Raw genomic sequence first — 25,788 nt, 5'->3', positions numbered from 1 at the left:
TCCCTGCAACTTTTCTTCTACCGCTTTCCTGCTATTTCCTTCAGTTACTCTTTATTAAAGCATTGGAAAAGATACTCAAGTGTCTGGTGTCTACACTGTCTGGGATTAAACTCAACGGGACCCTAGACCCAGTTCTGATGAAATTGAGGTAACAAAGGTTACAGCAACAGCTCGCTTTAAACCAGCAGCTCCACCGTGAGTTAGTGCTACATGTGGGGGCTCATCCGGGATTGTTAGCCGTCAACCTCCCGCAACCCTGAGAAGTATTTCACCGGGAGTTTATGTTAAAAGAGGTTTCTGGACTTTGTCACTTTTTTCCAGTAAAAGAAGGGGTTAAATTGCAGGACTTTATTTCTGACTGCGTAGGTTGTGGGTGAGAAGTAAAAGCCCGGGAGCTACGTGATCAGAAGAACAAGTGGGAGAAGCTTATCCTACTTGTTACTGCGTGGGACGCGTGTGTGTGTGTTGGCGCCAAAGGTGAAGAGAAGCCTCATGATCATGCTGAAAAGATCAGAGTACAGCCATGTCTTCTTTTCCATTGGTACCGTCGATTGTGGGGTCTAAGATGTTCCCTACAAGTACCGCTGCGGGTGCTATGCTGACCGGAACCCTGCTGACAGATACCGGCATTCGTTTGAGACCACAGGGGAGGTTTGTGCTATACACTGTTGGAGATATCGAAGGGCTGGGCATGCTTTGCCACAAGTGTGAAGGACTGGCCATACATCTCCATCCATTTGTATGTAGTGCGGAGAATATTTGTTCACGGTGGAGCAACCTACCAGGTCGCCCCGTGCTTATCGTGTGGATTGGGCTACAGGAATTGCCACAGTGGAAACTACTGCTGTTGCTGCTGGAGAGCAACAGGCCGTGATCTCGTCTGCTATGGTGAGTGCTTCCAAGGAAGATGTTGCTGTTACCGCTTCCTCAGCAGACATCACCTTTATGTCCACGTCTACTACACCTATCCTCGTTGCATCTGTTCCAAGGAAGGTGGGATATGTGAAGGCTTCCGCGGCTGTGGTCGAGGCCTACCCCAGATACTACCCGAACCGGAGCCGGAGAAATATATGGATCCGGAGAAGTCCACGTCAGGAACGGGTGAGAGTTCAAAGGGGAACATATCTGGGACTCTTTGTAAATATTTGCCAGCAGAAGAGTTGAGAGACTCAGAGATAGATTCTATGTCGGATCTCTCCGGTGAGGATGATGTGTTTGAAACAATGTCACAGGAACTGTTGTGGGCCCAGGGTGAAGATGTTGCTTCTGTTTTAACTTTCTCAGAGTGGACAGCCCCGAATTCTGGGAAGACATCACCTTGTGTGGAGCCGCACAGTACTACCAAAGAAACATTGTCTAAAGTTGCTAGTTTGCTTTCGACACCCGTCGGATCTATGGTGAGTAAATCACCAAATTCTTCTGTGCCTCCTGGTTTGGGGAAAAATAGACCTTTGCCTAAACTTGCCCGTTTACAGAGAGTGCTCACCAAGTGAGTTGCTACAGAATATGGTCTGGAATTTCCCTATGTTACTCAGGACATTATGAAGGAAATTGAGGCCAACCGGGAACAGTGGTACCGAGAAGCTGTTCTGTATTCTGTTGCCATGGATGAACGCTTCAATGGATGTTTCCTACATTGGAACTATGGTCGGCACATCTATGCTGACAAAGTGGTCATTTGCAGACCCAGAAAAGATGATGTTGTGTACTTTATCACTACCGTGGATAAACTAGGAAAGAAACTGACATTGCCAGATCCTCGGTTTTATTGGTGATTATGAAAAGAAACTTTGGGATGTGTAGTTAGAAAGTGTCAGTGTCTAGAGATCTCCGTGGTCAAGAGACAATATTCATCTCAGCGTTTTCAAATTCAAAGATTCTTCGCTAGCTGGACTTTCTTTATTGAAAGGATGTAATCCACTCCAAGATAGGGATGGACTTTTCAAGTTACTTTAGTTTGGTTCCATTAAACGGAAAATATGTGGGAAGAGAGTGTCATTCTTCTTCTGGAATGAGGCTTTGCTCCTAAACTGTTTAGTGATGATACTGTACATATCTAGAGTGTGTTTAACTTTGGGGTTTTTTTCAGGAACAATTGGATCTCCTATCAAGCTGTTAGGCTTTTCAGCTAGATAGATAGTGGGGTTTGTGACAGTCCTAATGTGATTTCTTTTGTGGATGTGAACATGTTGTTGTATAAATGTTGAACTGTAATATTTCTATACTGTCTTTTCTTCTTCCTTATCCAAGTTCTAAGTTCAAATACCTACTCACTAGGGATGAGCTTCGAGTTCGAGTCGAACTCATGTTCGACTCGAACATTGGCTGTTCGCAAGTTCACCGAACAGCGAACAATTTGGGGTGTTCGCGGCAAATTCGAATGCCGCGGAACACCCTTTAAAAGTCTATGGGAGAAATCAAAAGTGCTAATTTTAAAGGCTAATATGCAAGTTATTGTCATAAAAAGTGTTTGGGGACCTGGGTCCTGCCCCAGGGGACATGGATCAATGCAAAAAAAAGTTTTAAAAACGGCCGTTTTTTCAGGAGCAGTGATTTTAATAATGCTTAAAGTCAATCAATAAAAGTGTAATATCCCTTTAAATTTCGTACCTGGGGGGTGTCTATAGTGTGCCTGTAAAGGGGCGCATGTTTCCTGTGTTTAGAACAGTCTGACAGCAAAATGACATTTTGAAGGAAAAAACTCATTTAAAACTACTCGCGGCTATTGCATTGCCGACAATACACATAGAAGTTCATTGATAAAAACGGCATGGGAATTCCCCAAAGGGGAACCCCGAACCAAAATTAAAAAAAAAAAATGACGTGGGAGTCCCCCTAAATTCCATACCAGGCCCTTCAGGTCTGGTATGGATATTAAGGGGAACCCCGGCCAAAATTTAAAAAAAAAATGACGTGGGGTTCCCCCTAAATTCCATACCAGACCCTTCAGGTCTGGTATGGATTTTAAGGGGAACCCCGCGCCAAAAAAAAAAAAAAAACGGCGTGGGGTCCCCCCAAAAATCCATACCAGACCCTTATCCGAGCACGCAACCTGGCAGGCCGCAGGAAAAGAGGGGGGGACGAGAGTGCGGCCCCCCCTCCCTCCTGAACCGTACCAGGCCACATGCCCTCAACATTGGGAGGGTGCTTTGGGGTAGCCCCCCAAAACACCTTGTCCCCATGTTGATGAGGACAAGGGCCTCATCCCCACAACCCTGGCCGGTGGTTGTGGGGGTCTGCGGGCAGAGGGCTTATCGGAATCTGGAAGCCCCCTTTAACAAGGTGACCCCCAGATCCCGGCCCCCCCCCTGTGTGAAATGGTAAGGGGGTACATAAGTACCCCTACCATTTCACGAAAAAAGTGTCAAAAATGTTAAAAATGACAAGAGACAGTTTTTGACAATTCCTTTATTTAAATGCTTCTTCTTTCTTCTATCTTCCTTCATCTTCTGGTTCTTCTGGTTCTTCTGGCTCTTCTGGTTCTTCCTCCAGGGTTCTCATCCAGCATCTCCTCCGCGGTGTCTTCTATCTTCTTCTCCTCGGGCCGCTCCGCACCCATGGCATGGGGGGGAGGCTCCCGCTCTTCTCTTCTTTTCTTCTCTTCTTCTCTTCTTCTTTTCTTCTTTTCTTCTCCGGGCCGCTCCGCAATCCATGCTGGCATGGAGGGAGGCTCCCGCTGTGTGACGGCGCTCCTCGTCTGACAGTTCTTAAATAACGGGGGTAGGCGGGGCCACCCGGTGACCCCGCCCCCCTCTGACGCACGGTGACTTGACGGGACTTCCCTGTGACGTCACGGGGAATGCCACAGGGAAGTCCCGTCAAGTCACCGTGCGTCAGAGGGGGGCGGGGTCACCGGGTGGCCCCACCCCCCCCGTTATTTAAGAACTGTCAGACGAGGAGCGCCGTCACACAGCGGGAGCCTCCCTCCATGCCAGCATGGATTGCGGAGCGGCCCGGAGAAAAAAATGAAGAAGAGAAGAAGAGAAGAAAAGAAGAAGAGAAGAGCGGGAGCCTCCCCCCCATGCCATGGGTGCGGAGCGGCCCGAGGAGAAGAAGACAGAAGATGCCGCGGAGGAGATGCTGGACGAGAACGCCGGAGGAAGAACCAGAAGAGCCAGAAGAACCAGAAGAACCAGAAGATGAAGGAAGATAGAAGAAAGAAGAAGCATTTAAATAAAGGAATTGTCAAAAACTGTCTCTTGTCATTTTTAACATTTTTGACACTTTCTTCGTGAAATGGTAGGGGTACTTATGTACCCCCTTACCATTTCACACAGGGGGGGGCCGGGATCTGGGGGTCACCTTGTTAAAGGGGGCTTCCAGATTCCGATAAGCCCCCCGCCCGCAGACCCCCACAACCACCGGCCAGGGTTGTGGGGATGAGGCCCTTGTCCTCATCAACATGGGGACAAGGTGTTTTGGGGGGCTACCCCAAAGCACCCTCCCAATGTTGAGGGCATGTGGCCTGGTACGGTTCAGGAGGGAGGGGGGGCCGCACTCTCGTCCCCCCTCTTTTCCTGCGGCCTGCCAGGTTGCGTGCTCGGATAAGGGTCTGGTATGGATTTTTGGGGGGACCCCACGCCGTTTTTTTTTTTTTTTTTTGGCGCGGGGTTCCCCTTAAAATCCATACCAGACCTGAAGGGTCTGGTATGGAATTTAGGGGGAACCCCACGTCATTTTTTTTTTTTAATTTTGGCCGGGGTTCCCCTTAATATCCATACCAGACCTGAAGGGCCTGGTATGGAATTTAGGAGGACTCCCACGTCATTTTTTTTTTTTAATTTTGGTTCGGGGTTCCCCTTTGGGGAATTCCCATGCCGTTTTTATCAATGAACTTCTATGTGTATTGTCGGCAATGCAATAGCCGCGAGTAGTTTTAAATGAGTTTTTTCCTTCAAAATGTCATTTTGCTGTCAGACTGTTCTAAACACAAGAAACATGCGCCCCTTTACAGGCATACTATAGACACCCCCCAGCTACGAAATTTAAAGGGATATTACACTTTTATTGTTTGACTTTAAGCATTATTAAAATCACTGCTCCTGAAAAAACGGCCGTTTTTAAAACTTTTTTTTGCATTGATCCATGTCCCCTGGGGCAGGACCCAGGTCCCCAAACACTTTTTATGACAATAACTTTCATATAAGCCTTTAAAATTAGCACTTTTGATTATTCATGTTCGTGTCCCATAGACTTTAACGGTGTTCGCATGTTCGAACAAACTTTTTTCCTGTTCGCATGTTCTGGTGCGAACCGAACAGGGGGGTGTTCGGCTCATCCCTACTACTCACAGGCTTGGGAGTTATTTGACAGACGTTGAGGACAACGTCTAATATAGTGGGGGGAGTATGTAGCGCTGGTAGATTTTCATCTACCGCTTATAGGTAAATTTAGTGGGTTATCTGTTTTATACATAGTCAGATTTAGCCTCTGTTCCAGTTTGGCTGTGTTGCATGTAGTTTCACACTGTGCCTGTGGGTGTTGTTGTAGCCATGGGTCGGTGTTGGAAAGGCAATGCGCTGAAGAGTATGAGTGCTCTTCTGTCCCGGAGATAACTCGGTGGAGGTGGTCCTCCGAGTTGCATTCTGGGAGAGGGTATTTATGGGACAGACACCATGTTTTAGGGTTTTTTCGTTCCACCTGCTGGCCCTCCTGGCCGACAGGTATGTGTTAGGAGTACTACCGCGTGGTCCTCCGACCGGGAGGACCACGTTGCTGCAGCATGTGGGTGGGCCCAGAAGTCTGTCTGGGGCCTACCACAGCGGCGAGGGAATGGTCTGTGCTGTCTGTCCTATGGGAAGAAGCTGGACAACTGAGAAGATCCCAGGGGAGGACCCGTCATGAAAGGATCATGCAGAGTGCTGGTCTGGAGAAGGGCCTGGTGACTCAGTTGGAGGACGCATCCTAAAGCTAACCTACTGCATAGTACTGCCGGGTTGGCTTAAAGGTTATAGTGCTGTGTATGCTGTCCTTCGTAAACCATTACATCCTGTGGCAGAGGATCGTATGGGTTTCTATTCCATTCAAGTCTGTGGCAGAGACTTTTGTTCGTGCTGCGGTTGCTGGGTTAGTGAGAGAAACCTATCCGGGCGGGCAAAGATTTAACTCTAAAAGGAGAGTACATTCATCTACAAGATTCCAATTCATAATACTACATCAAGAAAAGGTATTTGAACTTCCCTGCAACGCTTCTTCTACCGCTTTCCTGCTATTTTCTTCAGTTACTCTTAATTAAAGCATTGGAAAAGATACTCAAGTGTCTGGTGTCTACACTGTCTGGGATTAAACTCAACGGGACCCTAGACCTGGTTCTGTTGAAATAGAGGTAACAAAGGTGACGACAACAGCCCGCTTTAAACCAGCAGCTCCACCGTGAGTTATTGCTATATATATATACAATATTCCCAGGGGAGGACCCGTCATGAAAGGATCATGCAGAGTGCTGGTCTGGAGAAGGGCCTGGTGACTCAGTTGGAGGACGCATCCTAAAGTTAACCTACCGCATAGTACTGCCGGGTCGGCTTAAAGGTTATAGTGCTGTGTTTGCTGTCCATCGTAAACCATTACATCCTGTGGCAGAGGATCGTATGGGTTTCTATTTCATTCAAGTCTGTGGCAGAGACTTTTGTTCGTGCTGCGGTTGCTGGGTTAGTGAGAGAAACCTATCCGGGCGGGCAAAGATTTAACTCTAAAAGGAGAGTACATTCATCTACAAGATTCCAATTCATAATACTACATCAAGAAAAGGTATTTGAACTTCCCTGCAACGCTTCTTCTACCGCTTTCCTGCTATTTTCTTCAGTTACTCTTAATTAAAGCATTGGAAAAGATACTCAAGTGTCTGGTGTCTACACTGTCTGGGATTAAACTCAACGGGACCCTAGACCTGGTTCTGTTGAAATAGAGGTAACAAAGGTGACGACAACAGCCCGCTTTAAACCAGCAGCTCCACCGTGAGTTATTGCTATATATATATATATACAATATTCCAGTGTCAGTGAGTCTGATTAGTTCAGATAAGACTGGGGTTCTCAGTCACCTTGTGCCCCTAATAGACACAGGGTTGCTTACACATGGGGGGCCAGGGGAGCTGGACAAGGAGTTTCCAGAGCTCTCCAAGGTAAGCTGGGTTCCACAAGCCCCCTACCCAAAGTGACTCCCATCACAACCTGAAAGACTGCAGAAACAAGAGACCCCATAAGTCAATGGAAAGAAACCAAGACAGTGACCATTTTTAGAGAGATCATATACGCCAAGAAAATATTTTCACAGGGGTTGAAAGGGGACTCAAGCCTCCTCTCTAAATCTTTTGCAGCCTAAATCCACACAGTAAACAGAACCACAAAATCCTGGTTTGCTGATCCAATCTAGGAATGTATGGGCACATTTTTTTTTCCTGATCTGGGCAAAGAGCATTTAGAATGCAAGGCATATTCAGACAATCATTTAGGGTCATATTTGGGAATTTATGTCAACTCCAATATTCACAGGTCATATATCAATTTGTCTTTCTCATTACAAACTAAAAACTTCAATCATTACATCATTATTTACACACTTTTCTGCAACAAGGGGCTGTACGGTCTGTACCTTAGGTTCAAAGTAAAAAGGCTTCTATATCCTGATATTTCTTGTCATATAGAAGATAAGGAGAGTCCTCAACAAGTACTTAAAGGTGCATTTATTTATCATGAAATCTCTCAAATCGATCATACTAGCAGTGCATCTCAAAGACTGGTGATCTCAGCAGATTTGACTGATGACTATCTTCATGTATACTTACACCATTCATTTAATCAATTTATGAGGTTTTTCAGTAGCAGGAAAACATTTCCAGTTTGTGGCACTGCCTTTCTGGCTCTTAATGCCACCAAAAACCTTTTCAAAAGTCATTTTAACACTGATTGTGTTGCTCCATCAACAAGGCCTTCTTCACTTCATTGTCTTAAACTCAAATGACTATTAGACTTTCATTAAACATCAAAACACTTTAATCGTAACATTTCAGTCCTATCATCATTTAAAAAAAAAAAAAAAAAAAAAAAACATTGTAGAAAATGATGATTCTCTGAGCTTTGCTTGACAATTCAGTAAAACCGACTCAGGAGAAGATTCAGACAATTAAACAAAGGGTACAGATAGTGATTTCCAACAGCTCAATTTCAGCATCCCAAAATCTATAATGGATTGAAGCGTATTACTTCAGTGAAGCAATCCTTGTAGTGGTGGTTGAACATGTAAAATCTACAGAACTGCCATAAAATTGACACTGGTCCTTGGTCCATAATGACATCAGATGCCAGCACACTAGGTTGGGTAACATACCTACAAGACCTATTAGTCTCGGGGAATAGGCCAATTCCACAAGTGGCATCAGTCTTCAATGTTTTGGAGCTCGGGTGGAGTAACAAGCGATAATCTCCTTTGCTCCTTTTTCAAGAGGAAAAATAATTCTAATTCAAAAGGACAAGATGACAGTATCCTTTGTATAGAGACAAGGTGGAACAAATGGAAATTACCCCTTGGGAGAAGTCAACCAATTGTTCTTGAGTCCAGAACAATCTGCTGAATCTGAAAGCCACACATATAACAGCTCCCCAGTGGGTCTGGTATGAATATTAAGAGGGACCCTACAAAGCATGGGGCAGTCTGGCTTTCAAGGAAGGGGGGGGCAATAATCATGCACCCCCCCTCCTGAAGCATACCAGGCCACATGCCCTCAATATGGGGAAGATACATTTTTAGGGGGGATTCACCTGCAAAGCACATTGTCCCTACATTGATGGTTGTGGGGGTCTGTAGGGAGGAATCACTAGAAGCCCCCTTAACAATAAGAGGGATTCCAGATACCCCCCAATGTGATTGAATAAGGGGTACTGGTTACTCATTCACAGCAAAAGTCAAGTAAAAAAAATAATTGACACAATGAGAAAGTAATTTGTTAAAAAAAAAACACACAGTTGAACAAAACCAGTTGTTGAAAATAAAGTAAAAAAATATAAATAATTTGTCAGTTATATCGTTCAGTGATGTAGATCCACCTCGATCATGATGAATGAGGCCCACTGAGCTGATGGGAAAAAAATGCGTACCGCAAGTGGACGTTACTATATTTTGTTGTTCATGTGATTCTGGTGACCATGTTCATCTCCTGCAATGGCCTGTGACTTCACTGACCAAATATGTTCTTTTTTTTAACTGGGGTAGGGGTTTCTTTAAATCCAATGCCAAACCTTCATCAAGGACAAAGGACTGGCATTCATTTTTGGGCAGAATCTCCCCATCATTGGGAGGGTTCCTTGATGAGGGAGGGGGGCCTTAGCAGAGCACCTTTGTTCCCATGCTGATGAGGACAAGGGCCTTTTCCCTCAGTACCCTGCACGAGTAGATGTGGGGGTCTGGGGGAGCTAGTCAGAATCTGGATGTCCCCTTTAATAACTTCATACAGTGCCCAAAGTTGTCCATAGGTGACCCTTTAAAAGCCATTTAGAGATAACTGTGGATGAAGGCCAAAAGAAAGAATGATTTCCCTCACTCCAGCATTCATATTGATACCTCACATGTCTCACTGTTTACATATATGTTCCCTCTATGTGTGTATTTACATTCAGGTGGTGGCATCCTAACATCCAGTGGTACATTCCTGGCGCTAATCACTGCTGGCCATGGGATGGCTAGCAGAAGCATGAAGGTGTCTGGGTTGCTGGTTGACGTTATTGACCATATATTGCCACAATGGGTTAATGACATCAGCCAACTTCCCCAGTCCTACTGTTTACATTCAGCTGAATTGGGTTGGGTATGCATCCCTTGTTGCTATGTCGCCCCCAGCATTTTAACAACCATGGCCCTGTTCGGAAACTCTCATTCATTAGTAGTGGTAGTAACACACTACACCTGCCGTCCCACCTTTAGGTGCAGCTCCTCTGCAAACATCATCATCAACTGTTTCATCTCAGTGAACTTTTTTAGGGTGTGATTGACCTTCAGAAAGTCCATTGAGACAAAACTCATCAGAGCAAAGCCTAGTAGCATTTGCAAAAGGAGGTGGAACTCTAGCACGTGCTGTCCCTGAAAGAGCTGGTGCAGTGTCTTAAGGGAAATTGTAATCAGAAAGCTCTGGTTGTTCTCTGCATATGTACTGGAATTATAGTGCTCAGTTGGACAGATATCATGTAAGCATTTTTTATTCACCATCTTAGCCCTTTTTATAAGACCACATTTTGTTGCACTATTTTGCAGCTTATTTTTCTCTATTTGATCTATTACCTGGCAAAGAAAGTTGAAGCAGATCCCAGTTTAGGGATTATTGCCATAGAGGTCTTACAAGCACCATTTACCTTTACTTTAACAGAAAAGGTACAGTGAGTGTGTTTTCAGTTAGCTGGAGGGGATGCACCTGGTTGAAGGGATTAATATGAGGATGTATAACAAATGAATAAACACTGGATATAAGAAGGACTTTATTTTATGACATTAGAATTCGGTGTGACATTAGGTATTATTAATTGCAGATGAAAATCTTAATTTTTTTGTGTTTAATTTAATTGAACACAATTTAATGTAACACATTTAGTTGTTTAATCTAAGTGTAATTTCTTTGTGTGTATGCATTTTGTATCACAATGGTGGTGTGTTTTCTTTGATTTAAAGTGCTACATTTATGGTATATATATTTCCACATTTATATCCAGAGCGCTTGACATTGTTCAATGCACATTGTAGCTGCTTGGGGTTTATGCCAACTGAGATTGTTGAAATAATTAGCAGGGAAAAAAAAAATTATTTTATTGTATTTAAAGGGTTAGTTTACATTCTAAAAAATGCATCATGCAGTCAAGAGGCCCTAGTAATTATAAAAACATTGTGTAGCTTAAAAAATGGAGCTTATTATCCCCTGGGCATAGGTCTGAGTGTCCTCTCCTTTGTACTTGCTCTGTACTTTCTCACTACTTCCTGATTGTACTGGGAATATATGAGGTTCGGCATCACTAGGATTGGGTTCTTATTTTTGCCCATTCTGTAACTTGGGGCAATGAAGTATCAATTCACACCTCTAACTTGCTCAAGCACTGTTACCACACCTCTCTCAATATTGCATGTTCCTTTGCAGTATGACCCTTGTTATTCTCTATGTATCTGTTAAAGGCATGTTTGTTCTCTATTCAACACTGTAATCCTAAATCATTAAATAACAAATTGAGCTTAGTTTACATGCCATACCTGTAGGCCAAGCTCTGCTTCCCCAAATCCTGGTAAAAAATCAACCATTTTGATCAATCCAACCTACCTGGGATGCCTTCACCATTTAAAGCACCCCTGCCATCAGAAGAACAAGTGTTGTCTCTTTTCACAAACCAGCACATGTGCAGTATGCTCTCCTTCAATCTGTCACAGCAGATGAGCTCAGGGCTGCTGCAACAGGGGTAGGGGGACTACAGTGGAGCCACTTGACTGCACAGTACAATTTTGTAGGAGTATGAACTAACACTTTAAAATCTCATTTATGAAATTTTGTTATATGTGTATTTAAAAAAAATACTATTTTTTATTTCATAATGTCAGGGTATTTTGAAAGGGCTATGCTAAATATTATGTCATAAGCAGTATTATTGAATAGCTGTTCATGCCAAATATGCAGCTTTGCATATATGTTCCATTCCTATCCTAAAGCTCTTCCTTATATAGTGTAACAGCAATGTGAGCAACAGTTCTTCCTGTAATTCTCTTAAGCAGCCTTATATTTTGCCACTAGGACCTCTTTTCTGTGTTAAGCTATAATATCCTCTCAAATGCATTAACATGTCCTTGGAACAGACAGTTACAGACGTCTGCATGCTTTGAATATTTCCATTTTAATAGGAGTCACAGATTCACACTTTGTAAAACAGAGGAGCTCTAATTCTGTGCTTCTGCTTCTGGCAGGCATATAACCAGAGCATTCACAGCTCTACAGTTAAAATGATAAAAACATGTTAATATACAGTATATACTGTACAAAGAGTAAAACAAAACAGAAAAAAAATTAGTTTTACTAATGGTATTCATTATTTTTATTTTAAACCCATAAATGTAAATCTAGTACATTTCAAGTCAATTTAAAATGTGCTATACTATTTATCTCCTATAATTTCTAGGAATATCTTTTTTATTTAATATTTATGTTAAACATATTCATTTTGCTAGGTTGTTATCCTTAAAATAAAACAAAATCTGTGCTTTCTAAAACAACCCAAAAATTAAGGAGCACCCTTAAAATGGTATACACAACCATCATAACATCAAACAACAAACAGAGGCATTGTAAGCAGTCTTTAAAGCAATGTAGATAAATCATGGTGAGATCCCAAATTGATCTCTACAAGATGAGCTTATGTACATCAAAAGCCAGACAAGCAGCTATGTCCAAATTCTCAGTCTTTTGCTTTCTTCTTATCAAAGATCATATCATCACTCTTTCCCTTCTGTAGCTCCTAAGTTCCTGAGTTTTGAGTACACAGAACAAATATTCCGTAGTGTAACTCATAATAAACATGTATTTAAAAATTGTGGAAACATATTCAAATGTTCCAAATGAACAGTATCCGATATGGAGTCCTACCTCACACTCCTGGTTCCATACAATGCATTTCAGCCTATGGGCCATCATCGGTGCTGGCACTGTGATATTAACGGTAAGCTTATAAAGGGCATAACCCATCCCACTTTCCATTTAAAAACTTAATGATAGTAAATAATAATTACTTAGGAGCATGTACTTCCTCCTTCTGGCTCCTCCATGCAGTGTCATGATGGATAATCAGAACTGGACATAATTCCATACCCAGAACCAGAACTGACTATAATCATGTCCAGTCCTAGATATTTCAAGGCAACTCCTCTTTTTAGGCCACCCCCCGGGATACGTTATCCGAGGCATATCATAGACCAGAAAAAATCAATCCAACCAGGATCAGGAAAGAGTGGCTAATCCTGTCCCCTACCATATAAGAACAATAAATTAAAAACACATACATAAAAACAATAAAAAAAATGCCCCCAAACTTTTCCAAATACCAATATCACAGTTGTTTGCTATAGAAATATGCTAAATATAGCTAAATGAAAAAAATATTATTAAAACTTGCATCCTAAAAAGACATTTTCAATTTTTGTTTAAGTTTTAAACGCTCTCATTTTGGTCTCACTTATTTCTAGATATCTCTCATACAAAGTTATAATAATCAAAGCCCTTCCCACACATTTTCAAACCTAAGATAAACATCGTCTTTCACATTATACAAAAAAAAAATCAGCCTAACATTAGTGTTTTTTTTTTTCTTTTATTCATGAAACAGTTTTTTTCCTAAAATTGCTGCGCAAATACCATGTGACATAAAAAGTTGCAAAGACCACCATTTTATTCCCTAGGGTGTCTGCTAAAACAATATGTACCGTATTTATCGGCATATAACACGCACTTTTTTCCCCTTAAAATCAGGGGAAAGTCGTGGGTGCGTGTTATACGCCGATCCCCGCTATCGCTATGTGAATGGCGGCGATCGCCGCCGACATTTACATAGCGAGTAGTTTCAAATATGGCGCCGCGGACTTTGGAAGCACTCGGCGGTGCTGAACGAGCGCCGCCGAAATCACAGAGCCGAGATACACATAGTCGGGTGTATTCGGCTCTTTCCGGCGCCGCTCACTGTCACGCCCAGTCCCGCCATTGGACCTGTGTTCTGTCCATCATAGGGCGGGACTGGGCGGGACTGTGAGCGGCGCCGGAAAGAGCCGAGAACCCTCGGCTATGTGTATCTCGGCGGCGTTCGTTCACTTCCGCCAGCGCAGAGTCTCTCCGAACTCCGCGGCGCCATATTTAAAACTACTTCTATGTGTATGGCGGCGGCGGCAGCGGCAGGAGGCATGGACACTAGGCTGCACTGGGGACAAGGCTGCAGGGACAAGGCTGCACTGGGGACAAGGCTGCACTGGGGACAAGGCTGCATTAATAAGGCTGCACTGGGGACAAGGCTGCATTGACAAGGCTGCACTGGGGACAAGGCTGCACTGGGGACAAGGCTGCATTGACAAGGCTGCACTGGGGCAAAGCTGCACTGACAAGGCTGCACTGACACTGAAAAGGCTGCAATGACACTGAAAAGGCTGCAGATGAAAACTGATGAGGCTGCATTGATGGGCATTTTAATGTAAGTTTCTTTTCCTTAAACTTCCCTCCTAAAAGTTTTTTTCCTTAAAATTCTCTCCTACACTTGGGGTGCGTGTTATACGCCGGCGCGTGTTATACGCCGATAAATACGGTATATAATGTTCTGAGTAATTTTTTAGCAAAAAAATTATGATTTTTACATGTAAGACAGAAGTGTCAGAATTGGCCTGGGTGCAAGGGGTTAATTACCATAAGTAAGTAATACACAAATAATTATTATATTGTTTTTAAGGGAATTTTACTATATTTTCAAAATCTGTACTCAAGCAGGCGGCTTAACGGACAAATTACTGAAGTTGAAGTTATAACTTCCAACCAGTAATTTCACAGTAAGGAGATAAATAATAAATTATTATGTTATAACATATAGCATATAAATATATGATTTAGCTTGAATATAACAGTACCTTTTCAACAGAATCAGTTTCCCCCCCTTAACTGTGTGAGAAAAACATAGGATTGTGGGTAAATCTTATACCCATAAACCAGGGGCGGACTGACAGGGGCCCCCGGGCAATAGGAGATTATGGGGCCTGCGGGCAATAGGAGAAGATTATGGGGCCCCCGGGCAATAGGAGATTATGGGGCCCCCAGGCAATAGGAGATTATGGGGACCCCAGGTAATAGATTATATTATTATATTCAGGTGTGCAACTGCCCCTCATGTATCCCCACTCACCTGATCAGAACGACCCCCAGCTTTTCAGTCTGGTGGGTCACTTAAAGCTTTGTAAAGATATCCTGGGATGGCGGATATGGTGTCAGATCATCAGGACCAGAATTCCTTTATGAAGTGTCTCAGCCAGAGAACAGGTACCCAGAAGTAAAAAAGAATGGAACTGATAGTGAAGTACCATTAAAAAAGGTTTTATTGTAAAAGGGAGTGGGTACTTACAAAAAGTAGGATCAAACAAGCCTCAAACATGGAGCTGTAAGTGTAAAAACGTCGTTCCTGGTGTGTGTTCCACTGGACGGCATTTTTACACTCACAGCTCCATGTTTGAGACACCATGTCTGACACCATATCCGATAACCCAGGATATCTTTACCAAGCTTTAAGTGACCCACCGGACTGAAAAGCTGGGGGTCGTTCTGATCTGGTGAGTGGGGATACATGAGGGGGTGTTGCACACCTGAATATTTCTGAAGCACCTTATATTTCCTTCACTTTGGATTGGAGCACCTTTAGTCACTTTATTTGGGAGGGAGAATTTGTCTTTTAGACACATGCCCCTTCTATGACACTGCAGTGAGAGGCATGCCTCCACTGCAGCATTTTTATTGGACAGCTGGGACCAATGGTACTTTACTTTTGGTCCAGGACTCCAAGCTGTTCATTGAGCTCAGTGCCTCTGACAAGAAGTGAAAGGCACTGTGAGCTCAACCTTTCAGTCTACTGCAAACAGAGTGTGTCAGCTTGTATTTAAAGTGGCCACTCTGTATTTAGCTTCTGACAGGCTGCGCAAGGAGCCCCATATATCTGGAATCATAGGTAGTAGGAGCCCCAAATTTCTACCATTGGTGGGGTAGGATTTACGCTACTTACCCCCAAAACTCTATGACTCCAGGTCGCTGAGCTACGACCCTCAAAGCTTGATTTTTTTTTAATGTTTATGGCAGGTGAGGACCTGCCTCCCCTGACTGCATATCCCTGATGCACACCAAATGTTTGTAAATGTCCTAATAGTACAGATGATGTGTGTGGAATATTTCTGGTTGCTCTGAAATGTTTGTACATGCTTTACCTACATTAGAAGTGGAGGTGTGTCTCATGCACTTCATTTGTGTTTACACTTTCACAAATTCTCTCTCATTGGTTGCACATGGCACACTCTATGACTGCAGGACAGATTTCCAAATGACTTTAACAGGTCATATGACTGAGCCTTCCTACTAAAAATTTACTTTGTTAAATCCTCAGTCAATAATTTGTTGCTTTACCAGAATAAAGCCTATAAAGCCTCCTATCCACTTCTACATATAGGAGAATATGGTTTGACATTGTGGTTTACTCAACACAACCTCATCTTTTATCGTTTACAAAAAAGTGTATTATATTGCGCACTAAAATTAATTTGAATGTATTTTTTACTGGAAATACATGTACATATTATATATATAGATTTGCACATATATACTGTATATTTGTACATATACATCTATACATATTTATAAGATTTGATAAACAAAGTAATCCTCAAGCACAAAGTGTGCAATTTAAAATGTGTGCAAAGAATGAAAAACGGCTCCATTAGTAAAAGGGTTGAGTGGAGATTATTGAAAGCAAAAAAAGGCTTAAAGTTTACCTAAAGGCAAAACTTTTTTTTAGTTTTGGATAGAGTGGAGAGGAATTAGAACACCTCTCAGTTTGTATTGCTGTCTATGCCCCATTAGGGAGATTTACCCCCTCTATTTGTCCTGTTTATCGTTACCATCAAAAGTGAAAGTAAAAGAAAATTACAAATTTTGGGTTGTCAACAGAACAGTAATAGAGGGGTAAACTTCCAATGGGGACACAAGTTATGGTGACCCTGGTGACATTCTGGGATTCCCTCACTTTGGAGGGATTTCCTCTCACTTCCTTGTTTGGCTTTGGAACAGGAAGTTAGGAAGTGAAGGAAAATCTCCCCTATGGGACACAAATGGAAAAAAATTATAGGGGTTATAAGCCTCCCTTACTCTATTCAAAAATGAAAAGAAAAAAGAAGAAGAAACTTTTGCTTTTAGTTACACTTTAATTAGCCCGTGATTCTGCACAACCACAGTTTTGCCTACACACACATTTGTGGATATCATAGGAATACTGTTACCCGTTTATTATATTTAAGATTTAATATCTCGAAGATATGATGTGGGTTAAATAAGTTATTTTGACTTAGAGTGAAAGCGTTAACATAATAATAATTATTAGGAAGTAGTTGAAATCATGTAATACACAAACACCTATCTATAGTCTTATACCAGAGGAGGAAATAGTAGGTTAAAATAAAAGAATACAGAGTATATTCATCAAAATACAAACAGCAAACAAACAAACATATGACAAGCGGGTATACCTTAAGTGCTGGGAGCTGACCTGATATTTACCAGTAGTGATGTCTTTAGGCCCACGTTAGATTCATCTCTCCTCTACTCTTTGTGTGATTCCCACTAATGTAGGCCCATCTCTCATTGACTTGCACAGGGCCACCCTGATTTATAATTATGCTAGCCCTTTCCTCCCTCTGGGCGTATCTCCTCCAAGATTGGACAATTTCTTCTTCCCTTAATTTAGCATAGCTCAGCCCCTCAATAGCACTTCCTCTCTTGCGTTAACGAGTTAGTGATAATTAGTTTGATGTAAAATTAATTAAAGTGAAGGTCATCACCTTCTCTTGAATGGGACACTTAACTATGCATGGCCATAGCCAGGGTAAATTGTCCATTCCTGAACAAATCAAAGAAATATTCTAAGCATATCAAACACCCTTTGAAGTGAATAAAGGGTTGATTGACACAGGGGACTACAAGGCCTTTATCATAGCTAATGCTCTTCCTTGCATTTTAATTTACGACAGGTAAATCGCAGAGCATCTCCCATAACACACACGCCTAGTATACCTGCAAGTCAAAAGGAACTGTTAATTGAATTAGATACTCAAGCCCAAAGCCTGTCATATATTTACATCTAGCTAAAGCTAAGTTAACCCCTTACTAACAACAATATTACATACACACGAATCTTATTTCTTATTCTAAACTATATATATATATATATATATATATATATATATATATATATATATATATATATATATACACAAATATTCCGAGTTGCTAATGAAGATTATGCATAAACTCCTCATAAGGCAACAAATACTGATATCCATAGCAGACCATGGCCTAGCAGGGAAACTGTTATACAAACATTACTTTGAGGAAAGAGGTGGGGAGGTTGATGTTCTTCTTTGAAACTACCTCTAGAATGATATGTGTTTATGTAAATCATTATTGTCATTAGTCCCTTGGACCCACAATACAGTACATCCACTTTCTGAAATCAGATCTAGATATTAAGTTGGCTTTCTCCAGGAACCAGCTGCAATACTGCAGTAAAAACATCTGATCTAAGATGCTAGCTTTCAGATTGTCCTGACAGGTTTCCCAGAGTCCATGCCCTGACTCCAGCATGCTAGGATGCTATCAGGCAAAAAATGAACATTTTAATGGAAGCTATTTTATTGAGTATATTTCTATTGTGAGGGTTACACAAGGCAAGTATATGCTTTTGGTTTCTGAAGAAAACTTTCCTTTCATATCACTGGAAAAAGCAACCTTTACACCCTTTTATTCACGCTATGTTACCAGAAAGAGGATGTATTATGGCATAAGTTCACCAATGGCATCAATGACCTGCATGAACACCAAAGACACTACTGGTCGACCTAGTCTATATACTATTCCTGAAATAGTTTGGATAGATCCAGGACCCGCAATATACTAGGTTACTAGCAACCTCACCACCCTAGAGACAACCTTTATGCTGGTTGGGCTGATCTTTTTCTCAGTGAGGCTGTGCATAATAGCTCCTCGACTTAACCTAAATCTAAATGCCAGATATCAATATCAGATATACCAGATATCAATATCCCACTTGGTCTCCAAATGTGATTGCTGGGAAAAGACATGTAATTGTTGAGATCCAGAAACAGAAGAACTTGCAAAGGTATTCTCCTTTGCAAGTCCCTGGGATCTTTGGTATAAGGTAAGCTTATGTATCACACACCATACGATTTTCTCATTTTAGTAAATGGAGGTACTTTTATGCTACAACTTTTTCAATGTGGCTGTACCCTATACAAAAAGTCAGAAACAATAGTCTTATATTTTATTTATAGATCTACCTGCTGACTAGTTTGCCATCCATGCCAAACTGAAGGAGATGAATGCTTGTCTGCAATCTTTACCATATATATTCTTCTGAGTAGCCTGCATTGGATACAAATACATCGGGTATGTGAGTTTTATTGCAGGATTATATGCATATGTTTCTAGACGTACCATATTTTGCCCTCATCTATACTCCCCCATTTTTTACTTTCACTTACATTTCTCCCTTTGTATTTGATGCCAGGTGGTCTCTGTGCTCGCCGAGCAGTCTCCGCCCTGAGCAGTCTCCGCCCTGGTCATTTTTTTCCACCCATTCCTTTTTGATTGCTTTGGTGGTTTTATTCATTTGTTTTTATGATGTGACTGGTTATGCCACAACATGGGGACATCCTGTGAGTATCACATCTTAAACTCACTGTTTGCCATAGACATTGCAATACAGTATGTGTATGTATAGATATAATTATATGTGCTGTTGATTATGACAAAAATATTACATCGCAGAAACTTCCCTGAAGAAGGAGTCTTGGAACTGTGAAACATGTCGGATTTTGCTTATGCAACCTCTGCATGCTCAGTGTAACAGTATCATTATGTGATTCCGCTATGAATGTCCTCACTTTGATTTGATTCCGTGTACTGTATAAAATTATCTTTTTCTATGAATACAACTATACACTTTTTAATAGAATTATATGTTAACACTTTGAGCCTTTAAAGTCCCATTTTTTTCTAATGAGAGAACCTCATTTTGACCTGGTAGATTCCATACAGAATTTATGAACCCAAAAAACTTTGTTAATAATCTTTATTGCAGTATGGGGCATATTCCCCCTTTCACTTTGGGGAAGGTGAACAGGTTTGAATAGAAACCCTGGAACATTTTTTACCCTGCACCATGGTTATGACCCCTTGGTGCTCCAGATCACTGTGGAGTCTTTGCAGAGACTTTAGAAGTTTGACGACATGAAGCGGAGTAGAGGCAGGGCCCGAAATTCCGAATTGTAGCCCCCAAAGACAACATCCTGGACTCCCATGTCTGATATGTCCTGAAACTGGATGGTCATGAAGGTAAAAATACATCCCTCTACTTTTACAAGTAGGGGTACCTTCTTGTAAGAAGGGCTTGTCCCCAGACTTGGCTGGTACTGGGATCCAGGGATTACAGTGAAACTGGGTTCCAGGCATGGCCTTGGAAGCCTGACAGAAATTAAAGACGCTAATTTTAGTTTTAGTAGTAGGGACTTTAGCCTTTGGAGGTTTGGCCTTCTTTTTCTGTTCCCCACCCCTGTGATTTCCTTGATTACATTGTCCAGGGATTCAATGGAAGGTGTTCCCCAGTAAAAGTCATTCTTAAGACATGCGTATTGCACTGCTCCACAGATCATACACTGCACTACCAGCCCTAGAGCCTATAGACATCATAATGCTTGTAATGGTGAACAGTCATTGGTCAGCAAGGCCAAGAAACCAAGAAAAAACGCTATAACTTCTTTCTTTTCAGGATACCATTCTGATAGTAGGCTCAGAAGAGATTCTCATTGGTCAGCACAGTCATGTGACTGCACTAACTAATGACTGCTAACCATTGCAAACATTATGATTCTTACAAGCTCCATGACTACTAGTGCAGTGTACAGTGTAGGGATCATCTTTTTAAAAAGTAAACTTACCCTTTAAAGAATATGTTACCCAATGTGTAGAACGTGACCAGTTTCTCTCAGCTGCAAAGGATGCCAAGTATTAGTCCTCTTCTACATCCCAGTTACACCATTATGCAGAGTTCAGAGCAGACTCATCATAAAGAGGGGCACATCCAGGCTCCTGATGTCAACCATATCACACTGGTCCCCTTCAATCAGACTGATGCTGGTGGAGCATTACGTGACTGCCACCCAGCAGTGACTGCACATCACTGCACGAAGGAGTGTCTACAAGCAACCCAACACACTGAATATGTGAGAGTTACCCCACATGCATCTTGTGACTGATGGTTATCTGTAGGTAAACAAGTAGACAGGCCTGATGGGGGTAAGTGGCATGTATAGTTGTCAATACTAAGACTGGCAAAAAGGCAGAAAGTGGTAGACTGCCAAGTAAAAAGCAGTTAGTAAGTGGCAGAGGCTTACCAGGGCAGAGCAGGCGACCTACTTCTTCTTGAGACAGGAGGATAAAAAAGGAACCTTCCTGCTAGAGTGGGACTCACCTTTATAGAAATAATCCTAGTTTAAACGGGAGTAGAATCAACTGCCATGGAATTGTTAGGAAAGGACATTACAAACATGTTAAGAGCCTCAAAACCATTAAAGTGTCACTAAACCCACATCATAAAAAACTGTCAATAAATGCTATATTACATGCTGTTCATACTCACTTCCTATGAGATTTGTTTTCTGTATTCTGCAAAAATTCTGGTTGATCCTGCTGTTCTCTATCTCCCCTTCTGTCAAAATCCCCAATGCAGCAAAAGTTTTTGCGGAGTAGTGTTGGCAGCTCTGCACTTGCTTAGTTTTCAGTGAGTTTCTATGCTGAGCATCTCACAGGCTGGGAAGAATATGGGTCATGTGACAGGCTGGGAAGCATCTGGGTCATGTGACAGCTGTATATCGATTATGAAAAAGGTACTTAGATGGTGTTTTTTTTCAAATAATTACAGTGCCATCATCCACATACCAAAATAGAAGAAACAATGTAATGTAACTTAAACAGTGTTTGTTTAGTATCACTTTTCAGTATAAATCACACAAATAGGAAACATAAAGGGAATACAAAGACACTGAATTTCAAAAGAGCCAAGTTCCCTAAACTACAAACCTTGCTAAAAGACATAAATTGGGATAAAATATTAGGAACCAAGAACATGGAGGAGAGATGGGTTTGCTTTAAGAATATATTTAATAAGGGCATTAGCCAATGTATCCCATTGGGTAATAAATTTAAAAGGGCGAACAAAAGTCCTGGATGGCTTAACTCCAATGTAAAAATGCATATAAAAGCAAAGGAGAAGGCGTTCAAAAAATACAAGATTGATGGATCATCCTCAGCATTCAGACTTTATGAAGAATGAAACAAGAAATGTAAGGGTGCAATTAGGATGGCTAAGACAGAACATTATTATTATTATTATTATTATACAGGATTTATATAGCGCCAACAGTTTGCGCAGCGCTTTACAACATGGGGCAGACAGTACACTTACAATACAAATCAATACAGGAGGGATCAGAGGGCCCTGCTCGTTAGAGCTTACAATCTAGAAGGGAGGGTCAAGTGGAGACAAAAGGTAATAACTGTGGGGGATGAGCTGATGGGAAAAAAAAAAAGTACAGTTGTTAGGTGTGGGTAGGATAGGCTTCTCTGAAGAGAAGGGTTTTCAGGGATCTTCTGAAAGCTAATAAAGTAGGAGATAAGCGGACAGATTGGGGTAAGGAGTTCCATAGGATTGGAGAGGCTTTGGAAAAGGCCTGGAGGCGAGCATGGGAGGAGGTGACAAGGGAGCTAGAGAGCAGGAGGTCTTGAGAGGAACGAAGAGAGCGAGTAGGTTGGTATTTAGAGACTAAGCAAGTGATGTAGCTGGGGGCGAAATTGTGGATGGCTTTGTACGTAGTTGTTAGAATTTTGAATTTAATTCTTTGGCCGAGCGGAAGCCAGTGGAGGGATTGACAGAGAGGAGTGGCAGACACAGAGCGATTTGTAAGGTGGATGAGTCTGGCAGCGGCATTCATAATGGATTGAAGAGGTGATAGACTATGTAGAGGTAAGCCAATGAGAAGGGAGTTGCAGTAGTCAAGGCGAGAGATGACCAGCGAGTGAATTAAGAGCTTTGTTGTGTCATTGGTTAGAAAGGGGCGTATTTTGGAGATGTTGCGGAGGTTGAGGCGGCAGGATTTGGACAGTGATTGGATGTGTTGCTTGAAGGAGAGTTCAGAGTCTAGGACTACACCTAGAACCTTGGCATGTGGGGATGGGCTTATAGTTGTGCCATCGATTTTGACAGAGAGATCAGGGGAAGAGGCATGGGGGGGGGGATTAGAAGTTCAGTTTTGGCTAGATTGAGTTTAAGGAAGCGGTGAGACATCCAGACTGATATATCTGAGAGTAAATTACTGATACGTGAGGAGACAGAGGGAGTGAGCTGAGGGGTAGAGAAATAGATTTGGGTGTCATCAGCGTAGAGGTGGTATTGGTGACCCAGGGAGGCAGTGTAGATTGAAAATAGTAGAGGTCCAAGAACAGAACCCTGAGGGACCCCAACAGAGAAAGGAAGAGGAGAGGAGGAAGTAGAGTTATAAAAAAGGCTAAAGGTGCGGTTGGATAAGTAGGAGGAGAACCAGCGAAGGGTACAGTCACGGAGACCAAAGGCGTGTAGTTTTTTGAGGAGGAGGGGGTGGTCAACCGTATCAAAGGCAGCAGAGAGGTCCAGGAGTAGGAGTACAGAATAGTGTCGATTGGTTTTGGCCGTTAGTAGATCGTTTGTTAGTTTTAGGAGAGCAGTTTCTGTGGAGTGTTGAGGACAAAATCCAGACTGAAGGGGAATCAAGAAGGCCATTATCAGCAAGGTGGACGCTCAGTCGGTTGTAGACCAGACGTTCGAGGAGTTTGGATAAGAAGGGGAGCAAGGAGATGGGGCGTAGGTTGTTAAGATTGGATGGGTCCAGTGAGGGCTTTTTAAGTATGGGTCTGACAAATGCATGTTTTAGAGAGTTAGGGAAGATGCCAGAAGAGAGGGAGAGATTGAAGATGTGGGTTAGAGAGTGTAGTATAGGGCCAGAGGGTGAAGGTAGCATTTGTGAGGGAACAGGATCCAGAGGGCAGGTGGTAAGGTGGACATTAGCAAGTAGTTTAGCAACTTCGTCTGTAGTGGTGGGGTTGAAAGAGGGAAATAATGATTGTGCCTGTGGGCATGAATTGTAAAGCGTGGAGGGTGTCTGCACAGTAGAGATCTCAGCGCGAATAGTATCAATCTTCTGTTTGAAGTGATTGGCGATCTCCTGTGCAGTGAGTGAGTTGGCGGGTGGAGGCGGTGGAGGACGAAGTAGAGAGTTGAAGGTGGAGAAGAGTTGACGGGGACAGGATGATAAGTTGCTAATGAGAGTGGTAAAATAGGTCTGCTTGGCAGAGAGGAGGCTGGAGTTGTATTTTTGGAGGGCAGATTTATATTGGTAGAAATCTCTCTGGGACTTAGTCTTACGCCACAGGTGCTCCAGAGCACGACTAAGTTTTTTCAGACTTCTAGTATCATCTGTTTGCCAAGGTTGAAGGAGTCTGGGCTTGATTCTGTGTGTAGTGAGGGGGGCAAGTGAGTTAAGTGAGGCTAGAAGTGAAGCGTTGTAACATGAAAGAACATGAAAGACACATAGCGGAGGAGAGCACAAAAAAATCCCAAGAAATTCCTTAAGTATATAAACAGTAAAAAAGGGAGGACTGACCATATTGGCCCCATAAAGAATGAGGAAGGACATCTGGTTACAAAGGATGGGGAGATGGCGAAGGTATTGAATTTATTCTTCTCCTCAGTCTTCATGAGTGAATCGGGGGCTTCAGTAACCAAAACCACAGTGTTTATCCTCATGACACAACACAGGAAGCACCTCCATGGTTAACAGAGGACAGAATTAAAATCAGACTTGAGAAACTTAACATTAATAAATCACCGGGACCTGATGGAACTCAGTCAAGTGATTGCCAGACCGTTGTTCCTAATTTTTACAGACAGTCTACTGACTGGAATGGTACCAGCTGATTGAAAAAAAGCCAATGTAGCACCAATATTTAAAAAGGGCCCAAAATACATACCTGGGTATTAAAGACCAGTTAGCCTAACATCAATAGTATGTAAACTCTTGGAGGGGATGATAAGGGACTATATACAAGATTTTAGTAATGCGAACGATATCATTAGCAGTAATCAGCATGGATTCATGAAGAATCGTTCTTGCCAAATCAATCTACTAACCTTCTATGAGGAGGTGAGTTGCCATCTAGATAAAGGAAGGCCCGTAGACGTGGTGTATCTGGATTTTGCAAAAGCATTTGACACAATTCCTCATAAACGTTTACTGTACAAAATAAGGTCCGTTGGCATGGACCATAGGGTGAGTACATGCATTGAAAACTGGCTACAAGGGCGAGTTCAGAGAGTGGTGATAAATGGGGAGTACTCGGAATGGTCAGGGGTGGGTAGTGGGGTTCCCCAGGGTTCTGTGCTGGGATCAATCCTATTTAATTTGTTTATAAACAACCTGGAGGATGGGATAAACAGTTCAATCTCTGTATTTGCAGACGATACTAAGCTAAGCAGGGCAATAACTTCTCCGCAGGATGTGGAAACCTTGCAAAAAGATCTGAACAAATTAATGGGGTGGGCAACTACATGGCAGATGAGGTTCAATGTAGAAAAATGTAAAATAATGCATTTGGGTGGCAAAAATCTGAATGCAATCTATACACTGGGGGGAGAACCTCTGGGGGAATCTAGGATGGAAAAGGACCTGGGGGTCCTAGTAGATGATAGGCTCAGCAATGGCATGCAATGCCAAGTTGCTGATAACAAAGCAAACAGAATATTGGTATGCATTAAAAAGGGATCAACTCCAGACTTAGGTGTCCGTTTATGAAGCAGTGAAATTTATTCACTGCTTCATTCTCCGGTTTCACAGTTAATATCTTTCTCCTCTGTGTGCCAGTTTATGAAGCGGTGTAGATCGCTT

At 42.3% G+C, this 25,788-nt stretch overlaps 1 protein-coding gene across 3 annotated transcripts in view; it reads right to left on the bottom strand.

Annotated features, from left to right (window-relative positions):
• LOC141140128 (uncharacterized) overlaps positions 1–25,788 on the bottom strand; it is a 618,302-nt gene that overhangs the window by 9,501 nt on the left and 583,013 nt on the right. The window contains exon 6 of one of the 3 annotated variants that reach the window (XR_012243897.1): positions 12,223–12,979. The exons of the other annotated variants lie outside the window; for them this stretch is intronic. The gene's annotated coding sequence lies outside the window, so the exon portion shown is untranslated. Of the gene's footprint in view, positions 1–12,222; positions 12,980–25,788 lie in introns of those variants that run through there. 3 annotated transcript variants of the gene reach the window in all.

Source organism: Aquarana catesbeiana, linkage group LG04, assembly GCF_042186555.1.
Source record: "Aquarana catesbeiana isolate 2022-GZ linkage group LG04, ASM4218655v1, whole genome shotgun sequence".
NCBI lineage: Eukaryota > Metazoa > Chordata > Amphibia > Anura > Ranidae > Aquarana > Aquarana catesbeiana.
The sequence above is the reverse complement of the archived record's forward strand: the minus strand, read 5'-3'. Positions and strand labels throughout refer to the sequence as shown.